A 6504-nucleotide genomic window follows, 5' to 3' on the forward strand; every position below is an offset into this window, starting at 1 on the left:
ATAGAACACGAAATGGATAACGAACAGGCTGATGAACTAGATATGAAGAATGAGCAGACAGCAACTCAGTCTTCATCTGATGCCGACAGTATCGAAGATCCCTTTAACAGTGACGATTCATTGCTAGATAAAAGTTATTTTCCTAAATCTTCTTCATCCTCCGATTTAACTTCTTGTATTGATAGTGATGACGAGATTACTACTACACCATATGAGCAAGTTCAATCAGATAATAATGAACAGAGTGCTGAGAATAGTGATAGTGATGTATGGTGTGATTTAGAAGAAGATGTAGATGGTGACGATTTTGTAGTAAGAAAGAATACATTAGTTGGTATTGAACCAAATAAGAGCCTTCCTAGGGGTAATAATCGCAATGGGTCTCACTTGGGTACCACATTTAAATTTATATTGGTCTAAAGATGATATATTTTATAATAAATTTATCGCAAAAGTTTCAACTCGAAACCGATTTTTGCTTTTATTGAAATTTCTTCATTTTGAAAATAATGACACATCTTATACCACTAATAGATTATGCAAAATAGAAAATTTAGTTACGAAGTTGATTCAAAATTTTCAAAGAGAATCGCCAACAAGATTCATAAATATGGAGTGAAACTATACAAACTCTGTTCTCCTGAAGAAAATACTTTCAATTTAAGTATTTACGCAGGAAAAAATGAACAACAACCAGTTAATGTAGCACACTCTGAAGTAGTTGTTCTAAAATTACTTAAGTGTATCACTATCAAAATATTATTTGCTGATAACTTTTATTCACGAATACCTCTCGTTAAAAGATTGTTAGCAGAAAATATGATGTACTGTGGGACTCTAAGAGGAAACAGAAAAGGAATACCACCTATTTTTAACCAGTCCAGGAAGATGAAGCCAACAGAGGTCATTGGAAAAAGGAAAAATGGACTATTAATTATTAAATGGATGAATAAGAGACCTGTGTTAATGATTTTAAGTGTTCCAGCCCAGGCGAAACAGTTGATTCCAACAGGAAAGCAGAATGGGCAAAAAGGGGATATTGTGAAACCGAAATGTATAATTGATTACAACTCTGCAAAGAAAGGCGTACCGGTAAGAAAAAAAATAAGTTATAATTTTAATATCTCTTTCTTATCAATTTTTTTTTAAGAAAGTAGTATTTGAGATGATACTCCGAACAGCTATTGTTAATAGTTTAATTATATTTAATACGTGCTCTGAAACAAAAATGAGCATTACAGAATTTAGACGTCAGTTATCTTATAATTTAATACAATCACCTGAAGAAAAACTACTTCCAAAAAAAAAGAGTGCATACTTTTACCACACCTGAAGGACCTGGAAGGAAACGACGAAAGCCATGTAGAGGCTGTCGTCAAGTATTAAAATCTTCAGGTTTAAGTTACCGTGAAGTGGATAAAGAAGTTCGTAGGATTACAACTTTTTGTTCCGATTGCCCTGGTCAACCTTTATACTGCTTGCCTTGTTTTAATAAGGCATATAATTAATACGAAGAAGCAGAAATTGCCAATCAATTTTAAAATGCGTTTGTTCTGTTCATTTTAATATAAAGTATTTTGTTTTTATAAACATCTTTAATTTTATCCAATTACCTCCAAGAGAAAATTTGTTTAGCTGTCTGTGCTACAGCGGCTGTTGGCGGCATGTCCTGTTTGAGAGGAAAGTAGATTAATACTTCTATAATAGTTTTCTGTTATAGAAGTTATACTTCTGTGTACTAGACGGCATGAAGTACTTACATGTACACACGTCACACACGCCATAGGGGGCATATGACGCACAGACAGAATAGACCATAAAGTATCTCCGGGGGCATGTGACGCAAGAACTAGTATATTAAGTATTTAACCGCCGCAGTCAAGGTGTTAAATTAATCACAAGGCAAAATGCAAATATTACGCCTTTTATAACTTCTTTGAATGCAAAATGTTTCAATTTTGCAAGGAAAATGATTTTACATAAAAAGAGAAAAAAATATTTCAATAGTTAAATTTTACTGGAATTGTTTTATTCTAGTCTATTATATTTAAATATATATATATATATATATATATATATATATATATATATATATATATATATATATATATATATATATACATACCATTCTTAAACACGACAGTGTTGACATCAATCAAACTTAGGCCTAGTTAGTGTAAACGAAAAATAATAATTGTGATTTATTCTCAGTCTCATTTTATTTTTGTTTAATATTTATTTAAAATTAATGATACCTCAATATTTGTAAATTTTTGTTTAGTATCGTCTAATGCACCTATATTCTTAATTTTAGCACTACAGTTTTAAGAAAATTAACTTAATTGTGATAAAACCAAAGACATAAAAGTTTAAATATTTATTGGCTATGCTTGTTAATTTAGAGCTCACATTTCTTAAAATATTTATTAATTTGTATATTTGTAATATTTCTTATAACAATAAGCCATCTACATCTGCGTCAAATTGCACAAACTTACACTATACAAAAGATTGCTGAGCAAACGGCTCACCCTTACACAATGCATTTGTATGCGATCACACGTGAACCAACACCATACCCTCTACCATTATTTGTACAACAAGCTTCGGTTGCGTAATTTAGTCGCAGGTGAATAGTCTCTATACACTTGCGATCAAATTGCGCAAACATCTTACCCTTACATAAAATTTTTACACAATCACATGTGAAGCGACACCATACAATGTATGCGCAATTTGATCGCAGGTGAATGAGCCATTTTACAAGGTATATTTAATAAAATATGCTAAAATCTATAAAAAATACAAAATCAATGGAAATATAACAATCATTTAAGAGTTTCTTCGAAAATTCTGGTTTGTAGCAATAACTTTCTGTTCTATATTTTGCCTGCAGTTTTTTTACTTTTTTTGTTATGTATTTTAAAATTTTCCAACTTCTTTTTATAAATTTTTCTCTCATTCTGCTATTGAAAATGTCATTGAAACCCATCATCTATTCGTCGACTTCAAGGCCGCATATGACAGTGCCAGGGGAACAGTACTAAATCTTATCCGATTGACGAGAATGATAATGTCTAACTTAAAAGCCAGTGTAAGGATACAGTTAGACTCCTATTTAACATTGCCTTGGAAAAGGCAGTCTGAGACACACGAATTAGAGACGGCGCGGCGGTACTATTTGCAATAGATCGATACAAATCTTAGCATATACTGATGACATTGGCATAATAGGGTGTAGCAAGCGAAATGTTGAGCAATATTTCATAGAACGAAGACAAAACCAAGTTTATGTTGGATACTAAGGATCGTATAGCAAATGAGGAACGGGAAACAGTCTTTGGAAGTCATATCTTTGAACGTGTTGAAAGCTTCACATACCTTGGCTAGCTAGTGACTTCTACCAACAAAATAATCAAAGCAATTGAAAGACGAATAAACCTTACAAGTAAGACATACTGTTGACTCCAAAAACAATTCCACTCAAGAAATATCCAAAGAAAAGAACAAAAATTATTATATACAAAACACTGCTGAGGCCAGTCCTCACGTATGGGGCGGAAACATGGTCTCTAACGCAGAAGGATGAATGAATTTTGGGAATATTCGAGCATACAATACTCCGCAAAATATTTGGAGCTATAAACGACCAAGGGTAGTGGCGCAGAAGATATAATTTCGAATTATACCAACTCTTTAATGAACCAGATGCCGTAACGTACTTAGATGGGCTGGACACATAATACGAATGTCAGACAATGCGACTGCTAAAAATCAAACGACAGGAACACCTATAGGAAGAAGAGGCAGAGGCCGACCGCGAATTAGGTGGTTAGATGGAGTTAAAACCGACTTAGGGATAAGTAATAATATTTCAGTGTGTTCAATACATTTATTTAAATATATTTTTTAACAAATGTCTGCAAGAATCAACAATATCAAAATTCCCATGTTCTAACAATGATCGCTCTGGCAAGTAGTGACAACTGACAACGAGTCCCCATCCATTGTGCCTAGAGCCCCGTGTCCGTAATCATAACCTACTGATATGACAGGATACTAAAAATCAGAAGATGGCAACAGAATGGCGACGAATCTTAGAGCAGGCCAGGATCTACAGAGGATGGTTGAGTCAAAGATGATGATTATTATACCAAAAGGTCCTATACATCTGCGTCAAATTGCGCAAACTTAAGCTATTCAAAAGATTGCTGTGCAAACTGCTCACCCATACACAATACATTTTTATGTGATCACACGTGAAACAACACGATACACTCTACAATTATTTGTACAAGCTTCGGTTACGCCATTTGATCCCAGGTTAATAGGCTCTATACACCTGCGATCAAATAGCGCAAACATATAAGGTCTGGACAATAGATTGCTGCGCGAACGGCTCACCCATACACAAAATTTTTACGCAATCACCATGTGAACCGACACCATACACTGTGCGCTGGTGTACAGGTACATATGAAAGGAAGGAAAGAAACACGACCTGACACAGGGAGGACAAAAAGGATGTTAGGAACAGCAGAGATGAAAACAATTGATGGTAAAACACTATGGCACAGAGCTAGAAGTAGATATACGACGTAGATGCAAGGTGGAGAACATCAAGGACTGGGTAAGATATAGAAGTATATAGAGTAGAATATAACGATCATAATAAGCCGAATGACAACAAATAGAGTAGTAAAGACTTTAAGAGGCGGTTTCCTAATAGGAAGACCACGAAAACGTTGGAACGACAACTTGCTGGAGGCACATTGAAAAACAGACAGTTATATCTACATAAAAAAGAAGAAGAGAGAAGAAGTTAATTAAAATAATAATGAAAATCAGACAAACAGTTTGTTTTTGTTGAAGAAAATATCAAGTTTTAGATGATCTAGGATTAAAGGGATATATGAGGATAGCTATTATAGGCATGGTATATTCTACATGAAAATCATAGTAAGAGAAATCTTTCCGCAATATGGTTGCAGCATTATGCCGATAACAAGCAAATGAAATATTAACTTTTTCCGTTTTAAGAAGAATACGAATTTTCTTTGACGTATTGTTATGATAAATGAACTGTACTCAGCTATTTCCCACTAGAATAAAAATCACAATTCAAGCAGTGAGTAAAAACCGGTGATAGAAAGGTTATGTCTGTATCTTATGTTTTTTCGGGATTCCACAGAAGTGATTACTTGTCAAGGATCGTCGTACATAGTCTCGACTAGTTCAAATAGAACAGTAGCAAAGAAAGGGTTTGTTTTGCAAATTAAAGTAATAATGCACCCACTCATTAACACGATTTGACAATGAAAAATTTAAAGAATTAAACTATGAATTGCTGGAATATCCTTCTTATCCTAAAGTTGTTGATGGAAAACATTTCAGGTAAAATTTCAGGAACATTTTGGTAGATCTTCCTTTTATGTTAAGAACTCTTCCCATTGCCCTCGGTACGTCTTAAGAAGCGTAAATATATTTTTCGTTTAATATTTTGGATTACAGAAGATGGTGATATGTACACATATTTAATATTATTGCTTCTGTATGATCAGTAGTGAAGGCTTGTGCCTGCTTTGAATCTGTAGATCAACGAATAAGTCTTCTGGAATGTTTTGGGTTTAAAAATTGTAGTTTTATTAAAATTTATTTAAAGAGACATTAGTATAGATAAACGATTATAGTTTACGCATATTTTTAGAATAGCCTTATTAAATTTGGATCTAAGAAGGAATTGCTTGTAGTAAAGTCATTTTTGATTGATTGTACACGGTAGGTAAAGATTAAAAATTTCGAAAGCCAAACAAGGTTTCTTTACCTATCTTATATAATCAATGTTGTTTGATTAGTTTTAGGTTTGTTGTCTATTTATTTGTTTTTTTTTTATTGTAGAACGGCCTGATTCTCACAGTTGTATCAACGATAATTGTGATATTATTTAAATTATTTATTAAATTTCACGTTTAGCGCAATTTGTGTGTTTTTTTGTTCGAATTCCTTAAAAACCAAACCACCACTTTAGATACTTTAATGTATATTAAAGTATTGTCGCCATACCAAAGAAAATAACTCCCAAAGTTTGGAACCAATGTTCCAGTAGAAGAATCATTAGAAATTATACGCAGAAAATATCCAATACCACAGGATACGCTAAACTTACGAGACATTGCTTAAATAACACCTATTTCATCTACAGCGGTCAAAGATACAAACAAGTGGAAGGAGCACCGATGGGTTCACCACTGTTACCCGTAATAGCCACCTCTTTTATGCAAGATATGGAATCAAAAGCAATACAAACAGCAGAGGATAAGTCCAAATTGTGGCTTAAGTATGTTGACGACACATTGTTGCTTCTCCACGTCTACGATTGAAAAGACACAGAAATCTCGAAACAAAAGTAAAGATCTAGAAAAAGAAGAAAAACCAATCGACCAACAAATATACTTTCACTTCACAAAGTTTTATTGCAATCGGTTCAGTGGTTTTTGAATATTA

Source organism: Diabrotica undecimpunctata, chromosome 8 (assembly GCF_040954645.1).
Source record: "Diabrotica undecimpunctata isolate CICGRU chromosome 8, icDiaUnde3, whole genome shotgun sequence".
NCBI lineage: Eukaryota > Metazoa > Arthropoda > Insecta > Coleoptera > Chrysomelidae > Diabrotica > Diabrotica undecimpunctata.